The sequence below is a fragment of the Mustelus asterias genome, unplaced genomic scaffold (genome assembly GCF_964213995.1).
Source record: "Mustelus asterias unplaced genomic scaffold, sMusAst1.hap1.1 HAP1_SCAFFOLD_300, whole genome shotgun sequence".
In the NCBI taxonomy this organism is placed as follows: domain Eukaryota; kingdom Metazoa; phylum Chordata; class Chondrichthyes; order Carcharhiniformes; family Triakidae; genus Mustelus; species Mustelus asterias.
Window position 1 is genome coordinate 1 of NW_027590265.1, and position 22,853 is coordinate 22,853.

The following is a 22,853-nucleotide window of genomic DNA, read 5'->3' on the forward strand; positions in this document are numbered from 1 at the left end:
GTATCAACTGAAGTTGTGTTTCTTGAATGTCCCGCGCTGTACATTATTATTGTTAATGATCTTATTCTTAAAAACAGTGTGGATTTACTCTGATTCCTGTTATTTTTCTCTCTCTGATCTCCAGTCTGAATGTTAATGATCTCTCAGATTCTTGTGCCGAGGACCTGGCCTCTGCTCTCAGTACAAACCGCTCACTGATAGATCTGAATCTGAGTTACAATAAACTGGGAGATTCCGGAGTGAAACTGCTGTCTGTGGCTCTGAGGAATCCGGACTGTAAAATACAGAAACTGCAGTAAGTAGCAGACTGTGTGAGATTGTGTTTATAATAACTGAATATTCAACAATATAATTTCACCACTGGTATTTGTATAAAAAACACTGCCCATTACTATTGGCGTCAGTTATGAATAAGGAAAATTGCTTTTCCTCTGACTCCGGTTGCTTCTCTCTCTGATCCCTGAGCAATGGGATGTCAGTCCCACAGATCCTTGTGTCGAGGGAGTGGGGGAATAATGTTATGGTTCACCCTCTGAGGTTCTCTCCTCCTCCTCAGATGTGCACAGCTCTCCCCGGACACAGCATCCATTGACTTGTGAAAAGGGGGAGAGTGAGTGGATGACAGTAAATGGAGGACAGGACATGGTGGTGGAGTCTCGCTGTTAGTAACAGATGTCAGTACAGTAGCGAGAGGTGAACTTGATTCAAATGATCAAGATGCAGAATCAGTTTGGGTAGAGATAAGAATTAGCAAAGTTAAAAGATCACTTGTGGGAATCATTCATAGGCTCCTAACAATATTCAGAATCTCCGACACAGTACACAGGAAAAATAATGGGGTCTTGTAGAAACATTCTGCAATAATCACGGGTGATTTTAACATTCATGGACAAAGATGAACAAAGAGTCATGCAGCACGTAACAGGCCCTTCGGCCCACCAAGCCTGCAGCGACTCCTCATTCTTATTCAGACCCAGTATTTATTGCTCATACGCAGTTTCTATTCCTCTGTTCATCTCCCGTTCATGTTTCTATCAAGATAAACCTTGAACATTGGGAACGTGCCTGCTTCCGTCAACTTCACTGGCTGTGCATTCGAGGCCTCTACCACTCTCTGTGAAAACTTTCCCCGCACGTATCCTCTAAACTTTTCCCCTCTTGCCTTCAAACTGTCCCGTCTTGTAGTTGACCTTTCCACCCTGGGGAAAAGACTCCAACTATCAACCATATATCTGCCTCTATCAGGTCACCCCTCAGCCTCCGTCTTTCCAGTGAAAACAATCCGAGTTTATTCAACTTCTCTTCATACCTTAACCAGACCAGGCAACATCCTTGTAAACCTTCTTTGCACCTTCTCCAAAGCAGCCACATCCTTCTGGTTGTCTGGCGATCAGCATTGCACGCAATATTCCATGTTGAGCCGAACTAAAGTTTAATACAGCTGTAACATAACTTGCCAACTTTTATACTTGATGCCCTGACCAATGAAGCAAGCATGCTGCATGCCTTGTGGACCAAGTTATCCACCTGTGTTACCACTTTCAGGGATCAGTGGACAAGTACGCACAGATCCATCTGTATGTCAATGCTCCTGTTATTTTTTTCAGACAGGGAAGGCTGGGGGACGACCATGTGGACTTGTATCAAATTATAGAAATAAACCTTTCCCCTTGGTTTTAGGAGACAATAACCAGGGGCATCGATTTAAGGCATTAGGAGGATTTCAGAGGAGAATTGAAGATGGCACAGTGGTTAGCATTGCTGCCTCACAACGTCAGGGACCTTTGTTTAATTCTGGCCTCGGGTGACTGCCTGTGTGGAGCTTGCATGTTCCCCCCATGTGTGCGTGTTTCCGTCAGGTACTCTGTTTTCCTCCCACAGTCCAAAGATGTGTAGGTTAGGTGGATCGACCATGCTAAATTATCATTTCGTGTCCAAAGATATGTAGTTTGTGGATTTGCCATGGTAAATGTCCAGTGATAAACAGTTGTGTGGGCCAGGCCTTTTCGGACAGTCAGTGCAGAGTCGATGGCGCGATTGGGCACCTTCTGCGCAGTGGGGATTCTATGGTTCTGTGGAGAAGTTTTTTCACCCAGAGGGTGGTGGGAATCTGGATCTCACTGTCTGAAAGGGTGGTGGAGTCAGGAACACTCGCAACATTTAAGAAGCATTCAGACAAGCACTTGAAATGCCGCAGCAGACAAGGCTATGGAGCAAGTGCTGGTAATGGATTAGAATAGATTGCTGCTTGATGGCTGACACAGACACGATGGGCCGAAGGGCCTCTTTCTGTGCTGAAAAACTCTATAAAGGCCCAGGGGTTGGAAGTTATGAACCAGAACCTGAATTTTCACTGATTCCTGTGATTTCTCTCTCTGTGATCCCAATGCAATGGAATGTCAATCACATTGATTTTTGTGCCCTGGGTGTAGGGGAATAATGTGACAGTGACTCTGAGGACCCGTTCACATGCTTACAGGGGGACACACGTCACCCAGTCACACAGCCCTTGATTTGTGAGGAAGAGTAAAGAGTGAATGGAGGCAATTGTTAAGATGCAGACCAGAAACTCCAAGGTGTTTTGTGAAGTTAGCCTGGGCCCTCGGTTTTACATTTGATTTTGGCATTGATGAGCATGAGGTGTTTCACTCCAGCTATGAATCAAGTGACCCATGAGGATGCTTTTATCAAACACAGTTTATTTAAGAATGCAGTTAGAATATAACAACAAGAATTAGCATAACCTTTACCAATTGCAAGACTTAAACATGACACAGTATAACTCTTCACAGCTAGCTATCTCTGTTGTTCCAATATAATGCAATACCCACAGACATACACCCTTCTCCATCATCAGTTTGCACAAAAACAAGTATGCTCACGTGTTACCACTTCCGGAGAGCCAACAGACAATTGTTTTCAGAGAAGGATGTCGCCCCCGAACAGCCGAACTGCAGAGAGGTAACCCCAGTCTCTGACAGCTTCCAACACAGCAACACTTAATCAACAAAAACTCCAACTTCAGAGAGGGAAACAGCACTGCTGTTTGTCTTAACTTCAAGCAGCTTCTGAAAGCAGAATTGAAACTAGAATGTTCTGTGAAAAATAGCTGTCCCTCAGTCACATGACATAACCTGTCAATCACCCGCAATCAAGCTCTACTCTGCCATCCCAGGGGGAACACTGAAACAACAGAACACTGCATTAGTTCAGATTAAAATCAACATGATGTCAATTATACTGCTTCAGTAACAATAAAGGAAACCGGCTACAGATAGCACGGTGCCGACAACATAACCTGCATAGAAACATGATTAAAATACAAACTAGAAGCAGGAGTCGGCTATTCGGCCCTTCGAGCCTGCTCCGCCATTCATTTTGTTCATGGTTGATCATCAAATTCAATATCCTTCAATATTCAGCATATTTCTTCAAGACATAGTTTGTGACAAAATGTACATTCCAACATGTCCTTTAGCCGGTTCCATGTGACCGGTGATGGGTACACAAGCTCTATGTGTTGCAGGCACCAGAGAGTCTCCTGTGTCCATCCATTCGACCGCACACTCTCAGCTCCACAACCAGTATTGCAATCAGCGATTTCCCACACTATCTGCTGTTCTCCCAGCTCCAGCGCTGCTAATTCTACGTGTAAGGATTTCAAGATCTGGACGCTGTCAGCATTTTTACTTCATTCCCTGACGTTTCGTGCTCTCTTCTACAGGCACATAAAGTTCCATTGTTACTCTCCCATCAAAGACACAAGCCTCTCCTGGTGAGAACCTGACTGACCACCATGTCTACGCAGGGAAAGCCTCTTGCCTCTGACCATCCCATTCTCACAGTGCTAGAGTTATCTGACTATCTAGAACTCTGCAGAGAGAGGCTGACATGTCTCTGACAGTCGATGCTGCTGTCTGGGCATTGCCTGTGTCTGTGTGGGGATGGCCTTTCTACCATTTCACTTTCATTCTCATTCGACCCCATATGCCTCAGATTATATGCTATAAAATGCTTCACCACCTTGTCAGAACTTGGCATGTTATTCATCCTTTTGCCTCATGCAACCATATAACCCACGCCTACTCAGGTCTCCAGTAATCTCCATCCCGATATACTTGGATTGATGTGGCAGATACTGTCCAGTCCTGAGAGAACAGAAATTTGCTCCAAACTCATGTAGCCTTGGGGAAGAGTACCAAGTGTTGCCAAGTGCATCATTGAATTGAGTTTAACCTTTCTCCTCCCATTCCAGCCCTGTGTTCTTAACCAGGTCTTCCTCACTGGTCTCTCCAGAGCTGCTGCCTATCAAAGTGCTGCCCGTGCCAGCATTTCCTGAACCGGGACTTCCCCTGCAACAAGTGGTTAAGGGCTGGAGTTCACTGTCTGAGAGTGTGGTGGAGACACGTTCAGTTGAAAATTTCCAAAGGGAATTGGATTATGATCTGAAAAGGAAGATTGTGCAGGGTTACGGGGAGAATTTGGGGGAAGGACACTTAGTAAATTGCTCATTCAGAGAGTCAGTGCAGAGAGCATGGGCCGAATGGTCTCCTTCTGCTCTGTAACAATTCTCTGATTCTATCTGAGAGAGATACCAATGGCCCTTTGTGGACACTGCCTAAATTACCTAACCCTGTTGACACTGCAACATCACCAGCTTCCAGTTAAAATCTCGATACATTTCCAACCATTATCTTCACAGAATTATTGCGGAGCACCACGAGGCGAAATGTGTCTGCACCGGCTCACCAAACTAGGATTAGGAATTTGTCTCATTCTACTGCCTTCTCCTCGTATCTTTGCACATTGTTTCCTTCGGATGTTCATCGACTGCCTTCTGTTATGCCTCGAATCAGCCTGCCCCAACCACACTTCCAGACTGTACATTCCAGACCCGAACCACTGGCATCGTGAAAAAGGTTTATCTCTCATCATCTTCAACCCCACCACACACTCCATTCCTGAGCCACTGACCATCCCATGTCCCTCCCTGTGACTCAGGGTAAGGACATGGGAATCCTGTGCTCTTCCCTTTCACCATCATCCTTTTTGTCATTTAATCAGTCAGGCACTTCCATTTTGTTCTTTCCTTGTCACCCGCCCATCCCCAGCTCCCTGTCACTTAAAACAATTTAATTCACTGCTACTTCCAAGTTCTAATTTTAGCTAATTGAACTGAAACTAAATCTGTTTCTATTTTCACAGATATTGCCTGACCTGCTGAGAATTCCTAACATATTTTATTCATATTTCAGATTTACAGCATCAATGCTATTTTGCCTTCTGTATGAACTGAAGTTGTGTTTCCTGAATGTCCCGCGCTGTACATTATTATTGTTAATGATCTTATTCTTAAAAACACTGTTGATTTACCCTGATTTCTGTTATTTTCCTCTCTCTGATCTCTAGTCTTTTTCGTAACGATCTCTCAGATTCTTGTGCCGAGGACCTGGCCTCTGCTCTCAGTACAAACCGCTCACTGATCGATCTGAATCTGGGTTACAATAAACTGGGAGATTCCGGAGTGAAACTGCTGTCTGTGGCTCTGAGGAATCCGGACTGCAAAATACAGGAACTGCAGTAAGTAGCAGACTGTGAGATTGTGTTTATAATAACTGAATATTCAACAATATAATTTCACCACTGGTATTTGTATAAAAAACACTGCCCATTACTATTGGCGTCAGTTATGAATAAGGAAAATTGCCTTTCTTCTGACTCCTGTTGCTTCTCTCTCTGATCCCTGAGCAATGGGATGACAGTCCCACAAATCTTTGTCGAAAGTGTGGGGGAATAATGTTATGGTTCACCTTTGGAGGTTCTCCCCTCCTCCTCAGATGTGCACAGCTCTCCCCAGACACAGCATCAATTGATTTGTGAAAAGGGGGAGAGTGAGTGGATGACAGTAAATGGAGGACAGGACACGTGGTGGAGCCTGTCTGTTAGTAAAAGGTGTCAGTACAATAGCGAGAGGTGAACTTAGTTCCAATGATCAAGATGCAGAATCAGCTTGGGTAGAGATTAGAATTTACAAGGTTAAAAGGTCACTTGTGGGAATCATTTTTTGGCCCCTGACAATAGTCATCATCTCTGACACTCCACAGGAAAAATAATGGGGTCTTGTAAAAGCATACTGCAATAATCACGGGTGGTTTTAATCTCCATATACAAAGAAACATACAGCACTGTAACAGGCCCACCAAGCCTGTGGCGACGCCTAATCCTTATTCAGACCCAGTACTTACTGCCCATTTGCAGTTTCTATTCCTCTGTTCGTCTCCTGTTTATCTTTCTATAAAGATTCATGTTGGACATTGGTAACATGCCTGCTTCCACCACCTCCATTGGCAGTGCATTCAAGGCACCCACCACCCGCTGTGTGAAAATCTTCCCCACACGTCTCCCCTAAACTTTGCCCCTCTCACCTTCATCCTGTGCCCTCTTGTAGTTGATCACTCCACCCTGGAGAAAAGTCTCTGACTATCCACCATATTGATGCCTCTCATAATGTGCATGCCTCCCTTTTTTTAGTGAAAACAATCTGTTTATACAACCTCTCTTCATAACTTAACCCTCCTTGACCAGGCAACATTCTGGTAAACCTTCTTTACACCCTTTCCAAAGCATCCACATCATTCTGGTCGTGTGGCGAACAGAACTGCAAGAATTATTCAAATGTGGCCAACTAAAGTTTCATACAGCTGTAACATAACTTGCTAACTTTTATACTCTGCCCCGGTCGATGAAGACAAGCATGTTGTCTGCCTTCTTGACCACCTCATCCACCAGTGTTGCCACTTTCAGGGATCTATAGACTTGTACACACAGATCCCTCTGTAAGTCAATGCTCCTGTGGATTCTTCCATTTACTGTATAAATCGCTCAGATTGTCAAAAGTTGAATAGAAGCTTCATTCACAGAATCTATTCAAGCAATTTCTTGGAGAAGCACGTTCCAGTTCCAAACACAAAACAAGCTGTTTTAGACATGGTGATGTGCAAATGTGTGGCGCTTCCAACAAAAATAGATTCCTTTCAGTTGAAAAACAGCAGCAGAAGTGTTCCAGCCGTTGCTAATTCAAGGACTGTATTAGATTAAGCGAAGATGTGGCACCGGGGTTGGCACTGCTGCCTCACAGCGTCAGGGACCCGGATTCATTCCAGCTTTGGACGACTGTTTGTGGAGTTTTCACGTTCTCCCCGTGTCTGTGTGGATTTCCTTCGTCTGCGCCTGTTTCCTCCTATAGTCCAAAAAAACTGTGTCGGTTAGGTGGATTGGCCATGCTAAATTGCCCGTTAGTGTCCAAGATGTGTAGGTTAGGTGGATTAGCGGCGTAAATATGTGGGGTTACAGGAAACCGGGCAACTGCAGATCTATTAGTCTGACATTGATGGTATGGAAATCCTATAATAATCTATAATAAAGGAAGTGATAACAGAACACTTAGAAATTAATGGCAGGATTAGACAGGGCCAACATGGATTTATGAAAGGCTGGCACGGTGACACAGTGGTTATTTAGCATTGTTGCATCCCAGCCAGGGGCCCGGGTTCAATTCCAGCCTTGGGTGACTGTCTGTGTGGAGTTTCTACATTCTCCCCGTGTGTGTGCGTTTCCTCTGGGTGCTCCGGTTTCCTCCCACACTCCAAAGATATGCATGGTAGATGGATTGGCCATGGTAAAATTGCCCTTAGTGTCCCAAGATATGTCGGTTAGGTGGATTAGCCCGAGTAAATTTGTGAGTTTATGGGGAGCGGACCTTGGTAAATTACTCTGTCAGTGTGTCTCGATGGGCCGAATGACGATTCCTACACTAGGGATTCTATAGTTGCATGATTCACACACAAGAGGTTATTAAATAAAATTGGAGCACGTGGGATTGGGAGGAATATACCAGCATGGATTGAGAACTGGTTAGTGGACAGAAACAAGGAGTTGGAATAATTGGGTTATTTTTGGGTTGACAGTCTCTAACTAGTGGAGTACGGCAGGGATCAGTGTTTGGGTCTCAGCTATTCAGAATGTATATCAATGATATGGATGTGGGGATTAAATATAATATTTCCAAATTTGCGAAGAATGGAAAGCTAGGTGAAAATCTGAATTATGAGGAGGATGCAAAGATGTTTCAAGGGGATGTGGAGAGGCTCAGGGAGCGGCCAAAGGATTGCCAGCTGGACGACAAGGTGGAAAAATATGAGGCTATCTAATTTTGTAGGAAAACAGACATTAAGACGACACCAAAGATATTTTGATGTCCTTGTTCATGAGGCACTGAAAGCTAAGATGTGAACAATTAAGATAACAAATGGTATGTTAGCCATTATTCTAAGAGGATTTGAGTTGAGTAAAAAGATGTCTTCCTGCAGTTATATACAGCCTTGCTGAGATCAACCTGGAGTATTGTGTACAGTTTTGGTCACCTGCCCGAAGCAAAGATGCACTTGGCATGTAAAGAAGGTTCACTAAAATAGGTCCAGGAACAGATGGGTTGTCCTATGAGGAACAAAAACACTTTATTCTCAGGCCTTTAGAAGAATGATAGCTGAACTTATTCAAACCTACACTATTTTACGGGGTTCAATAGGCCAGATGTAGAAAGGATGTTTCCCCTTGCTGGAGGGTCTGAACCCTGGGAGACAGTCTGAGAATAAGGGGCAGTTATTTAGGCTGAGATGAGGGGTATTTGTTTTCCATTAGAATGCTGGTGAATCAAGGAATGCAGGGATAATGCTGGAAATGGTGTTGAAGCAGAGGATCAGCCATGGTCACATTGAATGATGGAGTGGATTTGAAGGACAGAATGGATGACTCCTGCTCCTGTTTCTTAACGTTCTTACTGCAATAGGAATGGAAGGTAAGAGTAAGAAGGTTTTGCTGCAGCTTTACATGACCTTCATTAGATCACAACTGGAGTAATGTGTATAATGTTGAGCTCTTTACTTAAAAAAGGATAGAATTGTATTGGAACCAGTTCAGAGAAAGTTCACTCGGCTGATTCCTGGGATGGAGAGGTTTATTTTACAAGGAAAATTTGAGCAGATTGGAGTAATATCTATGAAAGTTCAGAAGATTAAAAGGTGATCGCGTTGAGGGGATGAGACAGAGTGGTTGCTGAGAGGCTGTTTCTTCTTGGAAGAGAGACCAGAACAAGGGGACAGATTTTAAAATGTAATTGTCAGTCCCTTAAGACTGAGATGATGAGAAATTTATTTTTTTAGATGGTGGCTGGTCAGTGGAATGCTCTTCCCTGGAGACTTGTCGTGGCGGCAGAGTCATTGAATATATTCAAGGCTGAGTTAATGATTTTGGATTGAGAAGCGAATCAAGGGTTACGGGGAAAAGAGTTGAGACTATAATTAGATCAGCCGTGATGGAGTATACTCGAGGGTCTGAATGGCCTTCTGCAGCTCCTAGTTATTTTGTTCTTATCCCAATACGTCCTTCAGACTGCTCTCTGTGACCAGTGATGGATAAACAAGCTCTATGTTTTGTCCTCACCAGACGCTCTCCTGTGCCCATTCATTAGGCCACCCACTCAACCCATCTCACCAGCAGTAATTACCCACTCTGCCCCCAGGCCTTCCTGATCCAGCACTTCATCGTCCATTGGTGTAAGGATGGCAAGACCTGGATGTCTCCACTCTTCTTCACTCGTTCCCTGATGATGTTTGCTCTCTTTCCAAACACATAAATTATTACTCACCCATCAAACACATGCAGTAGCCCAGGGTTGTCCAACGTGTGGACCAAGGGGTGAATGTGACCCTCGAAGCCCCTCAATGCGGCCCCCGGAGCGAGTTTCCAGAATCTCAGTCACACAGTTCAGTTTGAATGGAAGAATCTGCATGGAGCTGCTCCTCCAATCACATCCCGTTTCTTTCCCATGTTTGCTGCTGATAGGTTTTTGAGCCAATCTGCAGCAAATGTGGGAGAGAAACAATTTGTGATTGATGAGGATTAAACTCTAATAATCATCTTTATTTATTACTCATTATTGTGCTCAGCAAGTTGTTTCTTTTGATATCTCATTTTCGTCTTTAATTGAAATTTCTGCTGTGCCAAACTTTATCATTCTGAAATTTACTCATCGGCCCCTTGAGTGAGAAAAACATTGACGTGTGTTTGCCCAGTGAATATGTTGGTCAACCCTGCTCGAGCTATGCTGGTGCCAGCCTAACGGACATGTCTCTGACAGTCAATGCTGCTGCCTTTGCATTGTAAGAGTTTTAACAACACCAGGTTAAAGCCCAACAGGTTTATTTGGTAGCAAATACCATTAGCTTTCGGAGCGCTGCTCCTTCGTCAGATGGAGTGGAAATCTGCTCTCAAACAGGACACCGAGACACAAAATCAAGTTACAGAATACTGATTAGAATGCGAATCCCTACAGCCAACCAGGTCTTAAAGAGACAGATAATGTGAGAGAAGGGAGCATTAAGCACAGGTTACAGAGATGTGTACTGTCTCCAGACAGGACAGCCAGTGACATTCTGCAAGTCCTTTGCCAGTGTCTGGGTGGAGATGTTCTTTCCACAATTTCTCTCTCATCCTTATTCACATATCAGGCTGTGCTGCACACACTGTGGCAGAACACATCAGGACATTGATCCTTTTCCACTCTGTAACCACGTGTCTGAAACCTGCTCACCTCCCAGCAATCTCCATCCAGACTGGCTTGTACCGATGGGATAATTTCCTCCCATCCTGAGGGAACAGGACCTCCCTCTGAGCCTGAGCAGCCGGGAGGAGCCCCTCCAGGGAGGGGGGGGGCAAGCCTTGCTCTGCTTTCTGACATTTCAGTCCTTCATTCAATAAGCAGAGCTCCCTCGCTGCTCCCACCAGAGCTGCTGTGTTTGAAAGTCCTGCTGGCTGCCTTTGGAGATTGTGCCAGCATTGCCTGAACCGGGACTGCCCCCTGCCCAGGCTGCCTCAGTGGGCAGCTCCCCCTGCCTGCCAGCCGTTAATTGTCCGCCTCTGACAATATCACCTTCATAAGTCTGCCTATCCTGCCCACACGGACACACCACCCATTTCCAATCCCCATGTTGGGACTTCAGAGCTTCTGGTAAAATCACAGCCATTCTCTTCAACCTCACCACAAACTGCATTCCCAAACCACTGACCATCCCATGTCCCTCCCGAGCCACTCCGAGTAAGGACATGGGGATCCTGTGATTATGGTCCTGTCCCATCATCACTTTTATCATTTAATCTCTCCTGTAATTCCAGTTTGTCCTTTCTTTGTTTCTTCCCCAGCCACCCACCGCTGTCACTTCAAACCTGTCAATTCACTGCCCGTTCCCAGTTCCAATGGAAGCTCAAACTTTACCCCTGTTTCTCTCTTTACAAATATTTACATAACCTGCTGAACATTTCCAGTTTATTTATATTTCATTTTCAGCATTGAGTATTTCCTCATTCTACAGAAATGCAGGTTGTGTTTTTGGAATGTCTGATACAATACATTATTATTGTTATTAACAGTATTATTTAAAACACTGGGGATTGAGCCTGATTCCTATTATTCCTCTCTCTGGTCTCCAGTCTCAGTGATAATGCTCTGACAGATTCTTGTGCTGAGGAGCTCGCCTCTGCTCTCTGTACAAAACAGTCACTGAGGATTCTGTACCTGGGATCAAACTCCTTCACAGATCAATCTGTCCCTGCTCTCCGCCGCCTCATACTGACCTGCAGGCGTCTGGAATGGATCTCGTGAGTATTTGTGTCAATTTTTAGTGTAACAATTAAAATATAAATGGATTTAAAATATAAATGGGCCTGAATCTTCCAAGCAGCAGCAATGGTAAGCAGATTGCCGGTATGTGTGAAAATTCCCCCAACCTGAAACTGCTGCATATTTCTCCCAGAATCTTCAGCACTGCGACACCGGGAGCTCCATCAGAGCAGACAAGAGCCGGGGAAGAGAGAGCACACACCCGATTTACAGCACAGTGACCCCGGGGAGCTCCATCAGAGCAGAGTCGGGGAAGAGAGAGCACACACCCTATTTACAGCACAGTGACCCCGGGGAGCTCCATCAGAGCAGAGTCGGGGAAGAGAGAGCACACACCCTATTTACAGCACAGTGACCCCGGGGAGCTCCCTCAGAGCAGAGTCGGGGAAGAGAGAGCACACACCCTATTTACAGCACAGTGACCCCGGGGAGCTCCATCAGAGCAGAGTCGGGGAAGAGAGAGCACACACCCTATTTACAGCACAGTGACCCCGGGGAGCTCCCTCAGAGCAGAGTCGGGGAAGAGAGAGCACACACCCTATTTACAGCACAGTGACCCCGGGGAGCTCCACCAGAGCACAGTCCTGGAAGAGAGAAAGCACACACCCTCTTTACAGCACAGTGACCCCGGGGAGCTCCATCAGAGCAGACAAGAGCCGGGGAAGAGAGAGCACACACCCTATTTACAGCACAGTGACCCCGGGGAGCTCCATCAGAGCAGACAAGAGCCGGGGAAGAGAGAGCACACACCCTATTTACAGCACAGTGACCCCGGGGAGCTCCCTCAGAGCAGAGTCGGGGAAGAGAGAGCGCACACCCTATTTACAGCACAGTGACCCCGGGGAGCTCCAGCACAGCAGAGTCAGGGAAGAGAGAAAGCACACACCCTCTTTACAGCACAGTGACCCCGGGGAGCTCCACCAGAGCACAGTCCTGGAAGAGAGAAAGCACACACCCTCTTTACAGCACAGTGACCCCGGGGAGCTCCATCAGAGCAGACAAGAGCCGGGGAAGAGAGAGCACACACCCTGTTTACAGCACAGTGACCCCGGGGAGCTCCACCAGAGCAGAGTCAGGGAACAGAGAGAGCACACACCCTATTTACAGCACAGTGACCCCGGGGAGCTCCATCAGAGCAGAGTCGAGGAAGAGAGAGCACACACCCTATTTACAGCACAGTGACTCCAAGGAACTCCATCAGAGCACAGTCCTGGAAGAGAGAGAGCACACACCCTATTTACAGCACAGTGACCCCGGGGAGCTCCATCAGAGCACAGTCCTGGAAGAGAGAGAGCACACACCCTATTTACAGCACAGTGACCCCGGGGAGCTCCAGCAGAGCAGAGTGGAGTTGCGGTAGAGCGAGCACACCTTATTTACAGCACAGTGACCCCGGGGAGCTCCATAACAAAGAACAATACAGCACAGGAACAGGCCCTTCGGCCCTCCAAGCCCGCGCCGCTCCCCGGTCCAGGATTGAATCCTGAATCCAGGATCCCCGCCCAATCTTCCAGCCTATCTACATACCAATATCCTATCCACCGAGCTGTCCCTCACAGCTACGATGCTTTGTTCATTACAACCTATTAACTCACCCCCACCCCCCCATTCCAGACCATGTGATCGCCAGGGAGAGGCAAAAACCCAGAGTTAAAAACCCCAGGGCCAATATGGGGAAAAAAAAATCTGGGAAATTCCTCTCCGACCCCCTGAGGCGATCGAAACGAGTCCAGGAGATCACAATGGCCCTGATCGGAAAATGCTTCCCAACCCTAGTCATTTCCACTTCCACGAACACCATATGAATTCCCTGCCCCCGAGACAGGTTCCCAACTATCCGCAGTCTCGCTCTGTACTGGCACCAGCAAGATGATCATAGAATGAAGCCTTGAAACGAGAAACAAGGAACAATTAGCCCGCGCCGCTCCCTGGTCCAAACTAGACCACTCTTTTGTATCCCTCCATTCCCACTCCGTTCATATAGCTGTCTAGATAAGTCTTAAACGTTCCCAGTGTGTCCGCCTCCACCACCTTGCCCGGCAACACATTCCAGGCCCCCACGACCCTCTGTGTGAAATATGTCCTTCTGATATCTGTGTTAAACCTACCCCCTTCACCTTGAACCTATGACCCCTCGTGAACGTCACCACCGACCCGGGGAAAAGCTTCCCACCGTTCACCCTATCTATGCCTTTCATAATTTTATACACCTCTATTAAGTCTCCCCTCATCCTCCGTCTTTCCAAGGAGAACAACCCCAGTTTCCCCAATCTCTCCTCATAACCAAGCCCCTCCATACCAGGCAACATCCTGGTAAACCTCCTCTGTACTCTCTCCAAAGCCTCCACGTCCTTCTGGTAGTGTGGCGACCAGAACTGGACGCAGTATTCCAAATGCGGCCGAACCAACGTTCTATACATCTGCAACATCAGACCCCAACTTTTATACTCTATGCCCCGTCCTATAAAGGCAAGCATGCCATATGCCTTCTTCACCACCTTCTCCACCTGTGACGTCACCTTCAAGGATCTGTGGACTTGCACACCCAGGTCCCTCTGCGTCTCTACACCCTTTATGGTTCTTCCATTTATCGTGTAGCTCCTCCCGACATTATTCCCACCAAAATGCACCACTTCGCATTTATCAGGATTGAACTCCATCTGCCATTTCCTTGCCCAAATTTCCAGCCTATCTATATCCTTCTGTAACCTCTGACAATGTTCCTCACTATCTGCAAGTCCTGCCAGTTTTGTGTCGTCCGCAAACTTACTGATCATCCCAGTTACTCCTCCTTCCAGATCATTTATATAAATCACAAACAGCAGAGGTCCCAATACAGAGCCCTGCGGTACACCACTAGTCACAGGCCTCCAGCCGGAAAAAGACCCTTCCACTACCACCCTCTGTCTTCTATGACCAAGCCAGTTCTCCACCCATCTAGCCACCTCCCCCTTTATCCCATGGGATCCAACCTTTTTCACTAGCCTACCATGAGGGACTTTGTCAAACGCTTTACTAAAGTCCATATAGACAACATCCACGGCCCTTCCTTCGTCAACCATTTTGGTCACTTCTTCAAAAAACACCACCAGGTTAGTGAGGCATGACCTCCCTCTCACAAAACCATGCTGACTATCGTTAATGAGTTTATTCCTTTCTAAATGCGCACACATCCTATCTTTAAGAATCTTCTCCAACAACTTCCCCACCACGGACGTCAAGCTCACCGGCCTATAATTACCCGGGTTATCCTTCCTACCCTTCTTAAATAACGGGACCACATTGGCTATCCTCCAATCCTCTGGGACCTCACCTGTGTCCAGTGACGAGACAAAGATTTGCGTCAGAGGCCCAACGATTTCACCTCTCGTCTCCCTGAGCAGCCTTGGATAGATTCCATCAGGCCCTGGGGATTTGTCAGTCTTTATATTCTCTAACAAACCTAACACTTCCTCCTTTGTAATGGAGATTTTCTCCAACGGTTCAACACTCCCCTCCGAGACACTCCCAGTCAACACATCCCTCTCCTTTGTGAATACCGACGCAAAGTATTCATTTAGGATCTCCCCTACCTCTTTGGGCTCCAAGCATAAGTCCCCACTTTTGTCCCTGAGAGGTCCGATTTTTTCCCTAACAACTCTTTTGTTCCTAACGTATGAATAAAATGCCTTGGGATTCTCCTTAATCCTGTCTGCCAAGAACATTTCGTGACCCCTTTTTGCTCTTCTAATTCCCCGTTTGAGTATTTTCCTACTTTCTTTGTACTCCTCCAGAGCTCCCTCCGTTTTTAGCTGATTGGACCTAACATACGCCTCTCTTTTCCTTTTGACCAGTCCCTCAATTTCCCTGGTTATCCACGGTTCTCTAATCCTACCCTTCCTATCCTTCTTTTTTACAGGCACATGCTTGTCCTGTAGCCCTAACAACCGTTCCTTAAAAGACTGCCACATACCAGATGTGGATTTACCCTCAATCAGCCTCTCCCAATCAAGAGCTGCCAATTTCTGCCTGATCCCAATAAAGTTAGCCTTCCCCCAATCCAACACCTTACCCTTGGGACACCACTCATCCTTTTCCATCACTATCCTAAAGCTAACAGAATTGTGGTCACTATTTGCCACATGTTCCCCAACCAAAACTTTGAAGACCTGACCGGGCTCATTCCCCAGTACCAGGTCCAGTATAGCCCCCTCTCTAGTCGGGCTGTCCACATATTGTTCCAACGAACCCTCCTGTACACATTTTACAAATTCCTCCCCATCCAGAGTCCCTGCCCTCAGCGATTTCCAGTCTATACCAGGGAAATTGAAGTCTCCCACTACAACAACCCTATATTTCCTGCACCTATCCAGTATCTCCTGACATATCCATTCTTCCACTTCCCTTGGGCTGTTGGGGGGCCTGTAGTACACCCCCAACATAGTGACTGCGCCTTTCCTGTTTCTAAGCTCCACCCAGAGTGACTCGCTACACGACTCCTCCGAATTGTCCTCCCTCTGCACCGCTGTAATATGCTCTCCAACCAATACCGCTACTCCCCCACCTCTTTTGGCCCTTCCTCTGTCTCGCCTAAAACACTTGTACCCTGGAATATTCAGCTGCCAGTCCTGTCCCTCTTTCAACCAAGTCTCTGTCACCGCAACCACATCCAAATTCCTCGTGCGCATTAAGGCCCCAAGTTCGTCTGTCTTACCTGCTACGCTCCTTGCATTGAAGTATAAGCACTCCAGACCCCCAGGCTCAGTGAGGTCATCCTCCCCCAGAGTGCTCTTCTTCTTTGCCAGCCTTGTCCCAGCCCCAAGCTCGTCCCCAGCCACCACACTTATAGACCTAATAGTTTGATCCCCACCCCCCTGCCACACTAGTTTAAACCCCCCCGAACTGCATTAGCAAAGCTCCCAGCCAGGATATTTGTGCCCTTCCAACTTAGTTGTGACCCCTCCCTCTTGTACAGGTGTACTAAGTGTGAGTTGATTGGGGGAGTGAATGCGTTGGTGTGTCGCTGGATGAATGGTTCGTCAGGGAGCTGAGGAGAGGTTCAAGGATTAGTTCTGGGTGTCGGGAGGGTGGTCGAGTTGTATTGTGTTGGGTTGGAGGGTTAATCAGCAGTTTGGATGGTGGCTGGGAGTTGGTAATGTTGGGTGTCTCGTTAGATTTGGTTGCGGGGTCGGAGGTTGGGATTGGTTAATAGCTTTGGAGAGTAGTGGGTTGGGGTTGCTTCTTGAGCAATCCGTTTAAGTCAGAGATATAGTCAAGAATGTATTCAAGACGCGGCTGCATATAGCACTTGGGGCGAACAGGATCAAAGGTTATGGGGAGAAAGCAGGATTAGGCTATTGAGTTGGACGATCAGCCATGATTGTGATGGATGGTGGAGTAGGCTTAAAGGGCCAAATGGCCGCCTCCTGCTCCTATCTTCCATGTTTCTGTGTCAGGTCAGGAGAGGTTGGGACGGATGAGGCCAAGTTGGGAGGTTTAGTCAGATTTGTTCAAGGGCTAGTGGGAGGTAGTCGGGCTGGAGGGGAGGTAGTGATGATTTAGGGGAGTGATAGCCTGTCAGGGGGAGATACCAGCAGTAGCCAGGCCTGTGACACCACAGCTGGTTCTGCTGTGGGACAGGGTCGGGCAAAGAGCAAGCGAGCAGTAGTAATAGGGGACTCGCTAGTTAGAGGCACAGACAGGCGTTTCTGTGGCTGCAATCGAGACTCCAGGATGGTGTGTTGCCTCCCTGGTGCCAGGGTCAAGGACGTCTCTGAGCGATTGCAGGACATTCTGAAGGGGGAGGGTGAGCAGCCAGAGGTCGTTGTACATATTGGTACCAGCGACATCGGGAGGAAAAGGGATGAGGTCCTGAAATGTGAATACAGAGAGTTAGGCAGAAGGCTAACGTGTAGGACCTCGAAGGTAGTAATTTCAGGACTACTATCGGTACCACGTGCTAGTGAGAGTAGGAATAGGAGGAATAGGCAGATGAATGACTGGCTTGAGAGCTGGTGCAGGGGGCAGGGATTTAGATTTTTGGATCATTGGGATCTTTTCTGGGGAAGGGCTGATCTGTTTAAGAGGGATGGGTTACATTTGAACTGGAGGGGACTAACATCCTGGCGGGGAGATTTGCTCGAGCAGCTCGGGAGCGTTTAAACTAGTTTGGCAGGGGGGTGGGATCCAAAGCAGTAGGGAGACAGAAGAGAAGTTTGAGGACAGCACGGAAGTTAAAGAGAGCACATTAATTAGTAAAGGCAGTGTCAGTAATCCTCGTATCAGACAGAAGCAAGACAGAGCAAGGGAAGTCCAGATTAAACTGCATTTATTTCAATGCAAGAGGCCTGACGGGCAAGGCAGATGAACTCAGGGCATTGATGGGTACGTGGGACTGGGATATTATAGCAATTACTGAAATATGGCTAAGGGAGGGACAGGACTGGCAGCTCAATGTTCCAGGGTACAGATGCTATAGGAAAGATAGAACAGGAGGTAAGAGAGGAGAGGGAGTTGCACTTTTGATTAGGGAAAGCATCACGGCCGTACTGAGAGGGGATATATCCGAGGGTTCGGCCACTGAGTCTATATGGGTCGAACTGAGAAATAAGAAGGGGGAAATTACTTTGATAGGGTTGTACTATAGGCCCCCAAATAGTCAGCGGGAAATTGAGGAGCAAATATGTAAGGAGATGACAGATAGCTCCAAGAAAAATAGGGTGGTAATAGTCGGAGATTTTAATTTTCCCAACATTGACTGGGACAGCCATAGTATTAGAGGGTTGGATGGAGAGAAATTTGTTGAGTGTATTCAGGAGGAATTTCTCATTCAGTATGTGGATGGCCCGACGAGAGAGGGGGCAAAACTTGACCTCCTCTTGGGAAATAAGAAGGGCAGGTGACAGAAGTGTGAGTGAGGGATCACTTTGGGACCAGTGACCATAATTCTATTAGTTTTAAGATAGCGATGGAGAATTATAGGTCTGTTCCAAAAGTTAATATTCTAAACTGGGACAAGGCCAATTTTGATGGTATCAGGCAGGAACTTTCAAAAGTTAATTGGGGGAGTCTGTGGGAAGGAGGAGGGACGTCTGGTAAGTGGCATGCTTTCAAAAGTGTGTTAACCAGGGTTCAGGGTAAACACATTCCTCTTCGAGTGAAGGGCAAGGCTGGCAGAAGTCAGGAACTCTGGATGGCTCGGGATATTGAGGCCCTGGTCAAGATGAAGAAGAAAGAGGTACATGACATGCATAGGCAGCTGGGATCAAGTGAATCTCTTGAGTATCGGGGGTGTAGGAGTAGAGTTAAGAGAGAAATCAGGAGGACACAAAATTGTTTTGGCAGATAAGGCAAAGGAGAATCCAAAGTGCTTCTACAAATACATAAAGGGCAAAAGAGTAACAAGGGAGAGAGTAGGGCCTCTTAAGGATCAACAAGAGATGGTTGAGATCCTAAATGAATATTTCTCATCAGTATTTACTTCTGAGAAAAGCATGGATGTTAGGGATCTTGGGGAAATAAATATTGATGTCTTGAGCAGTGTACATATTACAGAGAAGGAGGTGCTGGAAGCCTTAAAGCGCATCAAGGTAGATAAATCTGCGGGACCTGATGAGATATATCCCAGGACGTTGTGGGAGGCTAGGGAGGAAATTGCGGGTCCCCTAGTCGAGTTATTTGAATCATCGATAGCCATGGGTGAGCTGCCTGAAGATTGGAGAGTGGTAAATGTTGTGACTTTGTTTAAAAAAGGCTGCAGGGAAAAGCCTGGAAACTACAGGCCCTCACTGGTCTGTGGTGGGTAAATTATTGGAAGATTATTTTGAGGGACAGGATCTACAGGCATTTGGAGATGCAAGGACTGATTAGGGACAGTCAGCTTGGCTTTGTGAGTGAAAAATCATGTCTCAAATTTAATTGAGCTTTTTGAAGGAGTAACCAAGAAGATAGCATGAGGGCAGTACAGTTGATGTTGTCTACACGGACTTTAGCAAGGCCTTTGACAAGGTACCGCATGGTAGGTTGTTGCATTAGGTTAAATCTCTCGGAATCCAGGGTGAGGTATCTAAATGGATACAAAATTGGCTCCTTGACAGAAGCCAGAGGGTGGTTGTCGAGAGTTGTTTTTCAAACTGGAGGCCTGTGACCAGCGTTGTGCCCTCAGGGATCAGTGCTGGGCCCACTGTTATTTGTCATTTATATTAATCATTTGGATGAGAATGTAGGGGGCATGGTTAGTAAGTTTGCAGATGACACCAAGATTGGTGGCATGGTGGACAGTGAAGAAGGTTATCTCCAATTGCAACGGGATCTTGATCAATTGGGCCAGTGGGCTGATGAATGGCAGATGGAGTTCAATTTAGACAAATGCGAGGTAATGCATTTTGGTAGATTGAACCAGGGCAGGACTTACTCAGTTAATGGTAGGGCGTTGGGGAGAGTTACAGAATAAAAAGATCTCGGGGTACATGTTCATAGCTCCTTGAAAGTGGAGTCACAGGTGGACAGAGTGGTGAAGAAGGCATTCAGCATGCTTGGTTTCATCGGTCAGAACATTGAATGCAGGAGTTGGGACGTCTTGTTAAAGTTGTACAAGACATTGGCAAGGCCACACTTGGAATACTATGTGCAATTCTGGTCACCCTATTATGGAAAGGATATTATTAAACTAGAAAGAATGCAGAAAAGATTTACTAGGATACTACTGGGACTTGATGGATTGAGTTATAAGGAGAGGCTAATAGATTGGGACTTTTTTCCTTGGAGCGTAAGGGGCTGAGGGGTGACCTTATAGAGGTCTATAAAATAATGAGGGGCTTAGATCAGATAGATAGTCAATATCTTTTCCCAAAGGTAGGGAGTCTAAAACTAGAGGGCATAGCTTTAAGGTGAGAGGGGAGAGATACAAAAGAGTCCAGAGGGGCAATTTTTTTCACAGAGATGGCGAGTGTCTGGACCAAGCTGCCAAAGTTAGTGGTAGAGGTGGGTACAATTTTATCTTTTAAAAAACATTTAGATACATGGGTATGATGGGTATAGAGGGATATGGGCCAAATGCGGGCAATTGGTATTAGCCTAGGGGTTTTAAAAAAAAGGGTGGCATGGACAAGTTGGGCCAAAGGGCCTGTTTCCATGCTGTAAACCTCTGTGACTCTATGAGTGGGTCTAGTCAGATTGTGGGAGGTGTTGTTTGGGGATCAGTGGGAAGTGATTGGGGGACTCGGTTGTGCTATTCAGGTATTAGCCCAGGTGGTGAGCTGTCTAACATTACCTGAGTAACTATCCAGGTAAATTTTGTGGATCTGTCCCAAGTATCTGACTCTAACTGCAGCAGGGGAGTTCCCCAATAGTAGTTAATACCTCTGGGACAATTCCCAGGTAGATCAGTGCGTCAGGACATCCACAGGGTCCCAATGCTCATCTTCAGATGTGTGTCTTGCCTCTGGCGATCCAGAGACCAGAAGATTTGTCCCATTAACTCCAGTCTCCTGTTATTTACTCTGTTGTTCAATCTGTTTAGTTCCTGTTTCATCTTTACTGTTTCAGGCTGCAGCAAAATCAGTTCAGTCCAAATGGAGAGACACACCTGGAGTCGCTGCGGGGGTCCAGACGGGGACTGAGTGTGTTCGTGTGAACATTTCAATCTATAAACATTACTGCTCCACCGGTTACAGTGAAATCCTGAATTGTGAAGATCTTCGACAGCTCCTTCCAAACCCTTCATTCCTGCCCCTCTCCCTCCCTATTCCATCAGCCCCTCCAGCCTGGCACTGATTTCCCTGCTTACCTGGTTTCCCAGCTGGAAAACTGTTGTAGTTTTAGTCTCCACATTGAAGGAAAGATTGCTGCAAACCATTGTTTAAGCAGCAATGTGTTGTCAGTGTTCTCAGCAACAGAGTCTTCGACCTCCTTTCAAAATGGAGCAGCAGAGATCATTCTCCAGAGAGAGAACAGTGTGTGTGTGATTCTGACAGTACCCAGCAGAGGGCAGATTGGTCAATCTTGTCAGAGTTTCCTCTCCGTCTCTGTGAATGAATTAAAGGCTCCACCAGTCTCTCCTCAAAACCTCTTTCACTATCTGGTGATTAAAGTGACACAATGCCACCATCTGCTGGCGGCTCACAGCTACTGCAGGCGCTGCTCTCTGTGAGCCTCAGACAAGTTCAGTAAGTCCCATGTCTGCATCTGGGAACCGGTTACTGTAGTGTGAATATTGAACAATATTGACAGGGATTGGAGTTTGCAGCAGGAATCCCGGCTGGTGAATTAACCCTTTTATTACCAGACACTGTACATGAACTCTGTTCCCTCATTCCCTCTGGGAGATATTGTCTGGAGATTGTAGTTGGGGATGATCTCGGACTGTAATGTGTACATTTGGTGCAGTTATCAGACACTAATCCCATTCAGAATGGGAGTGAGTAAACTGTGCTGCACTCTGTAATTCCTGTGTCAGACATTGTCAGTGTTTAATCTTACACAGGGGATCTTGCTAACCGTTCTTTTAATGTTTCCAAGATAATTGTCTCAATCTCACAGACTGATTCTCTGAAAATTGGAAATACAAACATTTTGAGCCACAATTACAACCTTTAATCACATTTTGTCCGTGTTCGAACAGAAAATAATTTCCAAACACACTATTCCCCTTTTGCAGCTCTTGCTTTACAATTCCACAGGTTTCGGTGATACAGAGAGCAGCTCCATTGGAATCCAAATGCTCTCATTCCACTCTCGCCCCCCGTTTACCCTGCCAATTATCACCCTCAACAAAAGCTCCCACATATTTATCTGGGATAGTTTCAGTGTTGACTCTGGTGAAGCAGGGTTTCCATTCCTTAACCCACAACACACACGGTAAATGTTACTTCAATTATTTCTGGAACTGTTAAAATCCCGAATGCACAGGTTGATTAAAGTGATTCCAATCCAAAGGTGGAATGTGTTTCTGATTTATAATCTCAATCACACAGAGACACTGACATCCCCACACAAAAACACACAATCACAAGCACAATGTATGATTTATTTTGGATTATCCCAAAGATCTCAGGACAGATGCATGCTGTCAGATATTACCATTATTTATCAAACTGTTTATTTTACCATGACAGATATTACCTGGTGTTTGTCAGAT

The 22,853-nt window shown here is 46.3% G+C and overlaps 1 long non-coding RNA gene across 1 annotated transcript; it reads left to right on the forward strand.

Annotated features, from left to right (window-relative positions):
• The first annotated feature begins 144 nt into the window (after positions 1–144).
• On the forward strand, positions 145–22,763 carry LOC144486219 (uncharacterized). Its single transcript, XR_013496233.1, has 4 exons — positions 145–295; positions 5,410–5,580; positions 11,548–11,715; positions 21,263–22,763. It is a non-coding gene; the product is annotated as an uncharacterized LOC144486219 (long non-coding RNA).
• Positions 22,764–22,853: the final 90 nt, after the last annotated feature.